Source organism: Lissotriton vulgaris (genome assembly GCF_964263255.1).
Source record: "Lissotriton vulgaris chromosome 9 unlocalized genomic scaffold, aLisVul1.2 SUPER_9_unloc_2, whole genome shotgun sequence".
Taxonomy (NCBI): Eukaryota; Metazoa; Chordata; class Amphibia; order Caudata; family Salamandridae; genus Lissotriton; species Lissotriton vulgaris.
Window position 1 is genome coordinate 368,335 of NW_028240617.1, and position 15,072 is coordinate 383,406.

General features: G+C 50.3%; 1 protein-coding gene across 3 annotated transcripts in view; it reads right to left on the minus strand.

The window, feature by feature from the left end:
• LOC147672942 (nuclear receptor subfamily 2 group C member 2-like) overlaps positions 1 to 15,072 on the minus strand; it is a 343,617-nt gene that overhangs the window by 42,800 nt on the left and 285,745 nt on the right. The gene's annotated exons all lie outside the window — the stretch shown is intronic.

Consider the following 15,072-nt stretch of genomic DNA (forward strand, 5'->3'; position numbering starts at 1 on the left):
AAGAATGACTATGAAGACATACCAGAAATGTAATCTGTTGAAGACAAGTTGCTTAAGATTGATAAGAGCACTTAGCAACCAACATTGTTGTATACTGAGACAAGTCAGTCATGTCTTGTGTCAATGTTTGAGGTACCCCTTTACAAGTTGCTTGGCTGGGGATGTGCTGTGAGTTCTGAGCGTGAGTATTCTCTATGTGTTAGTAGAAGGACAGTGGCCTACGCTTCTTAGACTGTGTCTCACCCGCAGCTTGTTTACTTACATTTGTAACCTTAAGATAAGAGTAGCTCATGCAAAGATGACAATAAAAAGGCTCAGTAAGTGTGGGCTCCATCACTAAATGCAATCTTTGAAGCGACATTACCATGATGCTATGGAACAGTACAGCTAAAAGAAAGCTAGATATATTGTATTCAACTTTCTCGAAGTTGACATAATCGAGACAGTTTATCATCCGCAACTTCCTATATTTCAGAAAGGCAGCACTTTAAAAACAAAAATGTGAATTTTATACTAATATAAATGTTACTTACCTTTAAAAATATTTAGGCCGCATGCTGATTTTCTTCAAGGTCACAAGTTCTGCATGTCACCTGATGTCATAAGTAAGAGCCCAAATGAATCTTTCTTTGCATTTTTGCCTCACCCTATATTAGGCAACATTAACCCAGTCTATTTTCTACTGATGTGAAGAAAGTACATGTTACTCACGTGTAATGCTACTTCTGCATCGTAGATATTCTTACTGAAGTCATTAATGTAGAATGGGCCTGTCTATGTGCAAGGTCCCCGAAAAGCTTATGTATTCATATTTTTCTGAAGTTGGAGGCAGCCACCTCAATGCTGAACAGTCTAGTGACACCTCCATAAGTCTGTGACAGGCCAACTATTTTTTTCTCAAACTTCTTTTGATTTAATTTTCCATAGGTCACAAACAATGCTTTCCAACATTCTCCGCTTTTTCCTACTCAGTTCTACAGAGAATACCGTTGCAAGATTGACAGGGGAATGATATTGTGCCTACATTTTCAACACATATGAACACTTACACTAAGATAGTGAGATAATGAATGTTGCCCCCCCCACAATCTCCTCCTGCACCTGACAAAGTAAAAGGAAAAAAGAAAAAGAATAATAAAAGACAATGTATACGTACAGACATGTGGGACTGAGAACAAATGGTTACATCTAGTCTTCGGCTCTGTGCGATGTGGAAAAAAAGTGAGGTCAGCAAAGTGACCCAAGGCACTGCGTGAGAGATCAGAACTGGAAGGAGTGCAATGCCCTTGTGTTCAGGGACAAGCCACCAACGGCAGGTCCCATGAGAGGTAAGTTATTAGTGGGTCCCAACAGTACTCAAAGTTTTTCAAATCGTTCCTAAATATCTCTGCCATTCTCTCCATCTCTCTCCATTCCGCAATCCTTGTGTGCAAGTGTGTATATACAAGTGCCCACCACGGGAGTGATACGATAGTTAGTCTGATATGTTATGATTAAGAACGAAAGGGGGGGTTCCCACATCAGGGGATCAGAGAGGGTAGCAGGGGAAGTTCTATGCCCCGATATGTAGCCCATCGGGACCATATTTTCCTCTGTTTCAGGAGACAAGCATGCGCCTGTAAAACCGCAATTTCTGCACCCATGCACCTGTCTAACTCTGTCCGCCATTTTCCTAACGCTGGGGGGGGGGGGGAGGTCCCCTTACTCAGCTGAGCGATATTGCGTTTAGCAATAGTGAGGGCCAGGAAGAGCAAGTGCTGCTTATACCGATTCCAACCGATCCCATCAGTGCTTTGTAATAGGAACAATTTGGGGGTCATACAGGAGATCCCAGGACAATACTTCACCCAAGCAAGACAAGACCCTCCGCCAGAAGGGTCGAATAGCGACCCTCGACCCTGGTCACAGGCCAGGTCGCTCCCTCACCGCGTCAGCACCACCCTTGCTGCCCCCTTGCTGCCTCTACTTTCCCGCAGTTTTTTCCCCCGCCGCTGCCTCCCCTGCGGCCCGCGGCTGATTGGACCCCCGCTCCCCCTCCCACCTGCTCCTCCCTCCCTCGCCCCTTCTTAAGGGAGGGCGCTGCGCACTAAGGGAGCGACCCTTGCTGCCTCTACTTTCCCTCCGTTCGTCTCCCGCCTCCCGCCGCGGCCTCCCCTGCGGCCCCGCGCCTGATTGGACCCCCGCTCCCCTTCCCGCCTGCTTCTCCCTCTTTCGCCCCTTCTTAATGGAGGCCACTGCGCGGCTGATGCGCGCAGCGTGCGCGCCATGGACCCTTCACCTGCCAAGCCTGCAAATTCACCTGCCTCGGTACCCGCACCCCACCCACCAAACACAGCAACGACAACAACAACCACCTCAAGTGCATCCTGCTCAACACCCGCTCCGTCCACAAACACGTCGTCGAACTCTGGGAACTCCTCGACACAACAGCTCCAGACGTCGCCTTCCTCACAGAAACCTGGATGAACGCTTCCTCGGCCCCCGACATCGCCATAGCCATCCGGGACGGCTACAAAATCACCCGGAAGGACCGCGTCAACAAAACCGGAGGAGGAGTCGCCATCATCTACAGGAACACCATCAGCGTCACGATCAATGCCGAAGACACACTCACCGCCGCCGAACACCTACACTTCTAGATCCACACCGACCCCCAGACCACCCTCAGAGGAACCCTCATCTACCGACCCCCGGGCCCACGAACACAATTCAGCGAGACCATCGACAACTTCTTCAGCCCGCACGCCCTAGCCTCTCCAGAGTACATCCTCCTAGGGGACCTGAACTTCCACCTGGAGAAAAACGACGACAGCAACACCACCACCCTGCTTGACAACCTCGGACTCAAGCAACTGGTGGACACGCCCACCCACCTCGCCGGCCACACACTCGAACCCATCTTTTCCGCCAGCAACCACGTCTCCTTCAGCCACTCCTCCGGACTACACTGGAGCGAACACAGCTGCATCCACCTCACCTTCAAAAAGACCACCTCCCACCACCAGACACCACAGATCCCCCGCAGATGCTGGAGCAAAGTCACCACAGACCAACTGACCACATCGCTGAGCCAGAACCCACCTGCCGACACCCCCGACACCAACAACGCAGCGCACAACCTCACACAGTGGATCACCAACTGCGCGGACGACCTCGCCCCTCTGAAGAAACCCCCCCCAGGCAAGACTAGCAACAGAAAAACCGCATGGTTCACAGAAGCCCTCAAAATCGCAAAGAAATCGTGCAGAACCCTCGAAAAAGCCTGGCGCCACAAGCGGACACAAGAAAACATGACAGCCCTCACGAGCGCACCCCCGAATACCACCAGATGATTCGCACCACAAAAAAGACATCATTCAAAGAGCGGCTGGACAACAACGCCCACAACAGCAAGGTACTCTTCAGCACCGTCAAAGAGCTCTCCAATCCCAGCGCCAGCAACAACGACATCTCACCGTCACAAGACCTCTGCAACTCCCTAGCCACATTCTTCCACCGCAAGATCACAGACATACACAACAGCTTCGGACCCCAGACCCCGCTCCCAACCACCAAACCAACGACCCCCACCTCCAGCCTCAACGCATGGACCCCCATCAGCACCGAAGACACCACCCGCGTCATGAACAGCATCCACTCCGGCTCCCCCTCTGACCCATGCCCTCATCATATCTTCAACAAAGCCGACACCATCATCACACCCAACCTCCGGAACGTCATTAACAACTCACTCATGTCAGCCACATTCCCTGAAAGCTGGAAACACGCAGAAATCAACGCCCTACTGAAGAAACCAACAGCGGACCCCAAAGACCTCAAGAACTTCCGCCCCATCTCTCTCCTCCCCTTCCCGGCTAAAGTCATCGAGAAGACCGTCAACAAACAGCTGACAGCATTCCTCGAAGAAAACAACTCGCTCAACCCATTCCAGTCTGGATTCTGAGCCAAACACAGCACCGAGACCGCCCTCATCGCAGCCACCGATGACATCAGGACCCTGATGGACAACGGAGAGACAGCCGCCCTCATCCTCCTCGACCTCTCAGCAGCCTTTGACACCGTCTACTACCGCACCCTAGTAACCCGCCTCTACAACACTGGGATCCAAGGAAAGGCCCTAGACTGGATCAGATCGTTCCTCTCCGACAGAACCCAGAGAGTCCACCTCCCACCCTTCCGCTCCGAGGCCTCCAAGATCATCTGCGGCGTACCCCAGGGCTCCTCACTCAGCCCTACCCTCTTCAACACCTACATGAGCCCCCTCGCCACCATCACACGCAAGCACAACCTCAACATCATCTCTTACGCCGACGACACCCAACTGATACTCTCCCTCACCAAAGACCCCCTCACCGCCAAAGCCAACTTCCAGGGCTGAATGAAAGATGTCGCAGAATGGATAAAGCTCAGCCGTCTGAAGCTCAACTCGGACAAGATGGAAGTCCTCATCCTCGGACAATCCTCATCTGTCTGGGACGACTCCTGGTGGCCCATGACGCTGGGCACCGCACCGATACCCACGGACCATGCACGCAACCTGGGATTTATCCTGGACTCCTCCCTCACGATGACCAAGCAAGTCAACGCAGTCTCGTCCTCATGTTTCAACACCCTGCGCATGCTCCGAAAGATCTTCCGGTGGATCCCCACCGAAACCAGAAAGACGGTCACCCAGGCCCTCGTCACCAGCCGGCTGGACTACGGAAACTCCCTGTATGTAGGAACCACAGCCAAACTTCAGAAACGCCTTCAACGCATACAGGACGCCTCCACAAGACTCATCCTCGACGTCCCTCGCCACAGCCACATATCTGCCCACCTGAGAAACCCACACTGGCTCCCCGTCAGCAAGAGGATCACGTTCAGGCTGCTCACCCATGCACACAAAGCGCTCCACGACTCGGGTCCCGAATACCTCAACAACCGCCTGTCGTTCTACACCCTCACCTGCCAGCTCCGCTACACCAGCCTCGCCCTCGCCACCGTCTCTCGGATTTGCAGAACCAACACCGGAAGAAGATCGTTCTCCTACCTGGCAGCCAAGACTTGGCACTCCCTCCCCGCACACCTACGACTGACCCAGGACCATCTCACCTTCAGGAAACACCTCAAGACCTGGCTATTCGAGCAGTAGCAGCACCCCCCCCCCCCTTCAGCGCCTTGAGACCCTCACGGGTGAGTAGCTCGCTTTACAAATTGATTGATTGATTGATTGAATAGCTGTGCAATCCCAGACAGTATGTATAAATGACCCCTCTTCCCTCCCGCAATGTAAGCACTGGGGAGATTGAATGACCCAGATCTTCCAAAAGACGAAGTCTAGTATAGTACATGTGGTGTATGTATTTGAATTGGATGAGGCGGTATCGACAAGACACGGCCGCCTGAGAGCTAGCTACGGCCTTGGCCCAATCATCATCAGTTAAGTTAGGAATGTCTGCCTGCCACGCCCCTCTGGTCTTATGTAGAATCGTTTTGGCGCGTGTCGTCAAAATCTGGTATATTTTTCGGAATTTATAGGACCCCAGGTCCCCCATGAGAAGGTGGCCCTCGAGGGGAGGGAATTCAGGAAGGGTGTCCAGGGTGAGGATTTGGGGAGTAAGAGCATGGCGAAGTTGAAGATACCGATAAAATTAGGTTTTATGTAGTTGAAATTCTACCTGCAACTGTTGAAAGGATTTCAACGTGGTGCGATTCATAATATCTCTAAGAGTAGAGATACCTATGAGGTCCCATTTATGAAATCCCGGTAACGCTGCTAACTGGCCCAAATGGGTACTGTGCCATAGGGGAGTCGCCTGGGTCAGGCACCCACGCCACCCAAATTGTCCCACAATATACCTCCTGAGCCTCATCACTGTTCTGCTTGCATGGGGAGGAAGTTCAGTTTTTGGGTGCTATATAAGAGCCGAAGGAGGGGAGCACCCTCCATTGCTGCATGTTCTAATGCGAACGCTGGATCTGCAGGCGTACTGTACCACCATTCATTAATAATTAATAAATAAATGGGGGGTGTGGTTACACACGACTGCGTGATGGCCGCGTTGTAGGAGAGCTCCGCATTGCCCGACCAAAAAAAACCCTCCATCCACCTCTTACATCCGAGTCCTGAAGTGGGGATCGACTGCCCTGGGTGCTGTGGCCCCCTCGTCTTCTTTCCGTCTCCGGCGGTGGTGGGAGAATGGAATACGGCCTGCAGCAAGTAGCGGCCTGTAAACAGCGAGAGGCTGCGGTCCGTGGTCATTGTTGGTGCCGCCGTGCTTGAATCGTGAGGCGGGCACGCGCCGACTCGAAGTCGCTGCTTACGGCCTGGTCCGCGAGTCGTACCAACCCAGTGATTTCCTGAAGCACCTATGGAGGCGACCCACCTCGGCCTGAGAAGCGGAGGGCCACATAAGTGAAGCAGTGGGCTATTCACCCCAGAGAGCCTGCCCATCGCAGCTCAGCCCGGCTTGTGTTTGACCGAGAGAGGCCCTGAATACTGCCAGTGGGGACTAGAGTGAGTGAACACATCGCTAGCTGCCCAGTGCCAACGCTGGAGGGGTGTCTGGGGCCTGGTGACCCGCGGGGAGGATCTCTTCCTTTGACCTGTGACTCCCAGGGAGCACCCACAAGGTACTGCCATCGTACAATCGGTGAGGAATTCAAACTTCCCCTTATTTGTTGATAACTCTCCGGTGACTTCCTCGGTTGGAGTGGCCCTGTGGTTGTGTGCACGTATACACTGCTGAGCCCCTTGGTGAAGTACGCAATGGCTAGTGGCAGGGGCACAAAGGCGACACAGCAGAGCAATTTGGACAAGTATGCTTGCCCCAAGAGCCTCGCCCCTGAACGCTCGGCAGGTATCCACCGGAGGGTCGGAGAGCGCGCTCCCTGAACTCTCCCTTAAAGACGTAATGGATGCCATAGCAGGGGTGCGCACCTCTATGGAGCAGCGCACCAACGCCATCACGGTGGAGATGACTTTGATTAGGGCTGATCTCGCCAAAACCCATGAAAAAGTCAAACAATTGGAGATAACTGCTTAGAGTCTGGTGGATGACGTCTCGCAACTACAGACCGAGGTCCAGGCTTTACACACCTTCAAAAAGTTTGCGAAAGGTAAGCTGGATGAATACGAAGGGCGCTCGCGAAGAAACAATGTCCGCATTGTAGGTGTTTCGAAAAAAATAAATCAAAGGGGCAGACGCCGGACCTGTTTGTTGAAGATCTGGTGCTCAACCATCTCCAGCCAAGGGGCCTCTCAAAGTTCTTTGTGGTGAAAAGAGCGCATTAGGTCCCGGGAGGTCGCCCAAGACCGGGGGCTCCTCCCCTGCCCATCTTAGTGAGACTTCTGAACTTCAGAGACCGGGATGCGATATTGCAGTAGGCCAGGAACTCACCGCCTCTTAAGTATGAGAATTCAACTGTAACATTTTTTCCAGGTTTCACCTAGGCTATCCAGAGACAATGAAGATCATTTTTGGCTGTTAAAAAAACTTTGAGAGATAAAGGGCTGAAATATTCTATGCTTTTTCGTGCCAAGCTCAGAATAGAGGCAAATGGGAAGACCTTTTTTTTGATCACCCAGAGGCGGCGGCAGACTGGCTGGAGGGCTGGAGAGACGCCAGGGAACACTCCCCACGTTGAGCCTGGTGATTATTGATATTTGTGCAATGTTGGCCTGAACGTAGCCTAACTCTATGATGGGGCTCATATGTGCTCTAGAATTCCTGGCCTCGGGACCTGCGGGGGGTTCTCCACTGCAGGTCTGGGCATACTGACGCTACTGACTGTAAATCCTTTACTGTTGCCCGGGGGTAGTCTCCAATGCATTATGTTCTCTTTTCTTTTGGGTGTGGGGGTGGGGGGGGTGGTCAGGCGGTTGGGGTCCTTAATCCCCGCATTTAATTTGTGTTGGTATTTTTGGGGCGACAGGCACTCTGTGCAGTTTGTTGATGGGCTGGTTCTTGCCCGAAGATGCTGGGAGGTAGGGAGGGGGGTTTTGGAACTGGGGTTAGGGGAATGGGGTTGTTCTTTATGGTTATATCGGCTTTAATGATGTACATAGCTTTGGATATGGTCTCATCTTTACTTGTGTTTGTGGGATATGGCTCCACTTTAACGCTTCACCATGGGACCGCACTGGGACAAAAGTTTCACTTTACTTAGTTGGAACGTTAATGGGCTGGGGGACAAGGTAAAACGCACTGTGGTCTTACAGTATATGAAACGGCACTCCCCGGAGGTGGTTCTCCTTCAAGAAACACATTTGGTTGAGAAAATGTGTAAGGCCCTAAAAAGATGGCGATACAGGCTCATAGCCCACTCAGGATTTACTAGTGGGTCTCGAGGAGTAGGCATCATGGCAAAAATCTCCTTTCCCTTCTCACCCCAATCTACGGATGCTGATGAACGTGGGAGGTATATTGCACTCACTGGGCAGTGGGAGGGGAGAACGGTGACCCTGGTATTGGTATATTTACCTCTGGGACTGCAGGCACCAATATTTACAGATTTGGGCACTTTACTCCTATCTTTGCCGGAGGGCCTTCTCCTGGTGGGAGGGGACTTCAGTGCTGTGTCGTCCGGGGAGTAAGATCGTCAGCCCCCACGTGCTATGGGGCCCTCTCTCTAATAGTTGGCTTCCTGATTTCATTGAGGCATTCAGCCTATCTGATGCCTGTAGAGCTTTCCACCCTGGGGACTTGCAATACACCTTCTTTTCTGGAGCCCATCATAGCTCCTCCCTCATTGACTATTTACTCAGCTGCTCCATTTACAGGAAGTCCGCCATCTGGCAAGAGGAAGATCTGACTATTTGACTGTGTGGACCAGACTAGTGTTGATAGACCACCGAATTGATATGGTGGCACCTGACAATCCCTGGTTCCTCCGTAACCCATCGGTTCGCAAGGACCTACAGAAGGAGATTGTTTGCTATTTTCGTGAGAACCTGGGTTTGGTGGACTCCCCTCGGACGCTTTGGGAGGCGTTGAAGTCAGTCGTTCGAGGGGCTGCCCTTTCTCTGGTACTACTAGGAGAAACAAGGGAACCCACTCGGTAAGCAAGGACCAAGGGTATTAGTAATATCAATCAACAAAGGTCCTTGACAGAAAACGGAAGGTACAAACTTAGAATAATTATAGGCCACAATCTGCACTATAATAAGTAAGGTGTCCAGCTGGACTCTGAATTTAATCAATGACAAGGATAGAAAAAATTTCAAAACAACATGTATATAGTGGGACACAATCCTGTATCCACAACAAACAACAAGGCTAGACAAACAAATTACAAAGGTAGGAGGTTTAACAGGCAATTTTACAATTTGCGGGAAGCTAGTAAAAAATAGAAAGAATCAATCTAGCTTTACTCATGTAGTAAAAACGCAATTATGTCACACAGTGTGGAACTAGTGTTTAAACTACATCAACTGTCGACGGTGTTTCGATCCTGTTAAAATGAAGGATCATCATCAGGACAACCAGTGTATTGCCTAATAAGCAAGCCTATTTGCAGGAGGAGGTCCAAGGAAGGATTGGCGAACTCAATGGTGGCTGAATCTAAGAGATGGCTGTGTCTTGGTGCCAAGAGGCACCGGTGAATTGACATGGCCCGACTGGAGGAGAGGGCAAGACCTCTGGTACCTAGGTGATATGGCAAGCTGAGCGTCCCATCCGATGGCGCCGCTGCGGTCAATTAGAAGGATTAGTCGGGGGTGGAAATTCCACGTGTGGATGGAATTCTAGAAGTCCGGACTGAATGGGGGGAGGATGGGAACAAGAAGCGGTGAGTGCCCTGAATAAGGCGAAACCTAGGTTATAAGGCATGCAGTGCGTCCCGTCCGGTGGCGCCGCTGCGGTCAAAATGATAGTGGTTGGAATATCCGCGTGTGAAAAGATTTCTGAATCCAGATGAGTAGTGGATATAGGAACAAGTTACGGTGAACGTCCGAATTTCAGGCGGAACCTCAGTGTTCACAATGGAACAACAGTCAACGTCTGGAGGGCCGAATCGCACCGGTCAGACCGCTGGTGGCTGGGGTCCGGAAGGAGAATTCCATGGAGATCGAGGTGGTTGAGAAGGATGTAATACACTTGGAGGCGGAAGTGGGGGGCGAGGGTATCCCAGACACTGAGCATCTTTTGCGATTAAAAACAGATGAATATAAGGCTTTTGCAACAGATCAGGCTAAGTCCTGGGGAAGAGAGAGGGATGGTAGAGTGTACGAATGGGGGGACAAAGCTGTGAAACTTATTGCCTGGCTGGATAAGAAGGAGCGAGCTGGCCGCCTTATCCCTGAACTCACGACCCACTCGGTGCAAGGGTTACAGACCCGGTTCTCATAGCCGACGAATTTGCTGCACATTATAATTGGGTATATAAATCACAGTTATCCCTCGGAAAGCCGGATTGGACTGACCTCCTCAAAGACATCGGCCTCCCGTCCCTCTCGGAAGATGATTGGAGCTACTTGGACAGCGCTATGTCCAATGTCGAAATTGCGCAAGCGATCAGGGCTCTCAAACCAGGTAGTGCGATGGGGCCTAATGGGTTACCCATTGAACTGTACAAAATGTGTCCAGACACATTTTGTGATAGCAGGGAGGCGGGAGGGCTTCCACCAGACCTACGGCTGGCATCAATAGAAGTCAACCCCAAGGAGGGAAACCGAAGGACAGGTGCACATCTTATCGACCCACCTCCTTGATTAATGCTGAACCTAAAATACTTGCTAAACTTCTAGCCACCCGCCTATCACAAGTGTTTGGTTCCCTTGTGCACCCTGATCAGTCAGGCTTTATGCCCCATCGCAACACTGCTCTAAATATGAGACAGGTTCATGGGGTGATCGAGCGGGCCGGAACGATACAGGAGAATGACGTCATTTTATCTTTGGACGCCTCTATGACCTTCGACACCATTGAATGGCCCTACCTGTTTGCAGTACTTTTTAAATTATGATTTGGCCCGGAATTCATCTCATGAGTCAGGCTCCTTTACTCCGCTCCTCTTGCGCAGGTGGTGGTCAACAACAAACGATCTGGGTCCATCGTTCTTGGTCGGGGCACTCAACAGGGGTGTCCACTGTTGCCCCTGCTCTTTGCCTTGTCCTTGGAGCCTATGGCCACCTGGATCCAGCGTGACTTGTCTATTAGAGGTTTGCGTTGGTTGTCGGACTGGGAGGACCGTATCTCCCTTTACGCAGATGATATTCTGCTTTATTTGGCTTCCCCCGCCAAATCACTCAGATGTGTCTTAGACATCTTTACATCCTTTGGAAGATTCTCGGGCTACTCTTATCACCTGGGGGAAATCTCTCCTATATATTCTGTTTGGCGGGACTCCGTCTCTTTCCAGGGACTGTCCAATACAAGGGGTGTCCGATGGTTTCCAATATTTGGGGATTTTTGTCCGATATGAAAGAAATCTGCTCCTGCCCCTGCAGCGCCTGCAACGTGATGTGATGTTGCTGCCTGGGGGGCGCTTCCACTCTTGCTGCTCGGTTGTGCCGCTCTCTTTAAGATGATGTCCCTCCCCCGCTTCCTCTATGCCCTTCAGAAATACTCCGTTCCAGTTCCAGCGCGTTACTTTAAAGAGATCGAAGGCCTACAGAGGCAGCTACTATGGGACGGGAGACTTAGAATGGCGCTCCATAAGTTAACCCTCAACCCGATGGTGGTATCAGCCTTCCCGACATTAAAAAATATTACTGGGTGGCCCACTTCGCTGCCATCAATCAGAGTACATATCGGGCTACTGGAGATCCGAGATATGCCATGGACAGATGGGTACTACCGGGCAGATCATACAACTGAGCTCTCTATGCCAATCCTAAGACCCTGCACCTGACTGGGCCCACATCCCACTTGGTCCAGGTGTGGCATGCAGTTAACAAAAGTTTAGGATGGGAGCATAGGTTGACGCTTGCAACCCCCCCTGTGGGACACTGCTCAACTGGGTTGTCCTCATTCCTCTAAGGGTTTCGATACGTGGGACCACATAGGCATCTCTAGGGTGGGTGACCTGTGGGTGCAGGGTTAGGTGCTCAGTATTGACCAACTGAAACAACACGACGAACTCGCGGATACGGAGTTCTTCCGCTTTCTCCAGATCCGTCATGGCTTGACCATCGCCATCAGTGGGGAGTCCCCCCTCCCTGACTCCTCCCCACTGGAAGATAATTACTGGACGGGCTCCTCCCTCAGAAAGACATCTCCTTGGCCTACAAGGAACTTGTCAATAACGCACCAGATCCCCTAATCAAACTGCCTTAGTCGTGGGAGGCAGACGGCCTCCTGTTAGATGACGAAGACTGGCCTTCCCCAGAGAGGTAGCGATCTCTGAGCGTCTCCGACTGATACAACTGAAAATTCTCGACAGAATCTACATTACGGGGCCACAGCTGGCCCGTATGGGGTGCAGTGACAATATAAACTGTAGGCGTCACGATGGACAGGTGGCCACATTCATGCATATTCTCTGGCAATGTGAGCACATTCAGGGATATTGGAGAGGAATCCAAAGTGTCACGAGTGAGGTCCTCCACAAACCCATCAGCCCGTAGGTAAAAAGAGGTTTACTTAATGTGTCGGAGCCCACTGATTTGGTAGGTGCGGAGAAACTGTGGGTTATGCCTGGTACCGCAGTGGCCAAAAGGGACATGCCTCAATTATGGGGGGGGGTCGGCACCCCCAACAGCCAGAGTGTGGAAGCGCAACATGGACTGGTGTATGTTTCGGGAGAATACTGTATATGGGGCAAGGGGTTGCCCTCAAATATGGTCCAGAGTGTGGGCCAAGTGGAATTCGTATAGGGGAGATATCTGTGTTGCACCTACTGTTCCTCCTGATGATGACCTAGCGTCTCCATAAATGTTTGAATGCTGTGGAGCTGATTCCCATAATTGTTCTGTAACCGTAATGCACTGCCATTTTCAACCATATCTGACTTTCAAATCAATGTGATTGCCGATTGTTTGTTTATTTTTGTTTTAAAAATCAATAAAAGATATATAAAAAAAAAATAATAATGAATGAAAAGTCGCGTAATAAGCGTACACATCCGCCGCCGCGATTCCACTGCAATACATTGATTGTGCACAGGTTTGGAGCGCTATACGAACTGTTCCAGAAGAAATTATTATGTATAGCGTTTCTCTGTGCAAACCATGCCCGCGCTATGTGATATGGGAAATTCTGCAGTCGGTATAATATTCTGGGTAAGGGAACCATTTTAAAGATTGCTGCCCGCCCATATAGTGAGAGGGGAAGCGATGACCATATAGTTGTCTCATCCCAGAGTCTACCTAGAAGTGGATTTATGTAATGTGTCCATGAGATCCGTGGACATGGAGACATTAAAATACCCAAATATTTAAAGCCCTTCGATGCATGCTTCAACTGGGTGGCCCATGTACCTCTGCCCTGATTCAGTGGAAAGTAAAGCCCTGTGATTTATATATCCATAGAGGTCAAAATATTGACTATTGCTAAAACAGTGTGGAGGACTATTAGGGGGAGTGCTAACTAGAATGCATTAAACATTAAACATTAATCCCATTGAGTGTCACACTTATAATCAAGGAAAAATTCAAACTAGAAAAATAGAGAAAATTTCACAATTTATTATGGTACCTCCCTTAAGGGTTACACTCTAAATTAAAAACATTTATTTAAAAAGATTAATTTCATGATAAAAACCAACAAGAATAAACATAAAAACAGTCAAAAAGCAAGAGTCGACGCGGCGTTTCGTTGGCTTTCCAATGGTTGTACCTTCATCAGGACATGTCGATACTACCTAATGAAGACACGGACGCGGAGGAGCAGGGAGGCCGAATTATTGTAACCAGGCTGAAAATCAGGAGGCATTGAATCAGACCCCCCCGATACCGGATTCTTATCTGTGATTCCAATGTGAAGAAGGAATCCGTAAGGTTAATCGATTAAAGACCGCAAAGTTAACTACGGTGGCTCCTCCGTGCCGATACATGAGCAGAACAATATCTGAAAAGGCCCAGTATCGCCAGAAGAAATACAATAGAACAAGACCTCAATTGATGTAGAAGTCTTTTTCCATTAAAGTCTTCAATTTAGAGACTCCAAGTCAATATTGCCAAATGTCCTGATGAAGGTACAACCATTGTAAAGCCACCGAAACGCTGCGTCAATGGAATTAATCTTTAATGTTTAATGCATTATAGTTAGCACTCCCCCTAATAGTCCTCCACACTGTTTTAGCAATAGTCAATATTTTGACCTCTATGGATATATAAATCACAGGGCTTTACTTTCCACTGCATCTGCTCCCCTCCCTGTGTACATAACCAGGGCAACCTTCCAAATATATATTTTTTGGCCTCTGCCCTGATTGCCACATACCGGGAACAACACAGATTTCCCGGGGTTGGTGTGTAGCCCTCAAGTCTGTCCAAAGACTGATGATCTGCAGGATCCGCAGTCCTGAGATCCATGGTTCTGTCATAAAGAATAGGACGTTGTCTGCATATAGCGCAATGCAGTCAGGTTGCGACCGCGGCCACTCGAAACCCCGCACTGGATCCCTGTGTACCCATATCACCATAGGGTACAATTGCAAGAACAAATAACAGAGGGGACACACCCTTCTCTCATGTGCCGCGACCAATAGAGAAGGGTACCGAACGGTGCCCGGCGACACGTACTGAGGCCGTCGGTTCTGTGTATAGTAAGCGAACGTATGCGTGGAGGCGTGGGCCAAAATTGGAGATACTTTTAGCTAAGGGAGTCAAATGCTTTATCAATATCGGCAGGAGCATCGCCGCGGGACGAACCAGTTCTGGGGCCAAGGCCATGGCGGATAATGTGATGGGTGGCCCAGTGTGGCATGAAGCCTGACAAATCTAAAAGGATCAAATCCTGTATACAGGTGTGCAACCAATCAGCGAGGACCTTGCCAGGAGTTTGGGCTCAAAGTTGATAGAGGAGATGGGGCGATAAGAGGAGGGGTCTTCTGGTGGATGCCCTGGTTTTAAAAAAGAGGATAATCTCTGGTTGCCACCAATCCTGTGGCAATATGCGTTGCTCGAGGGCCTCTTGTATAACCCCC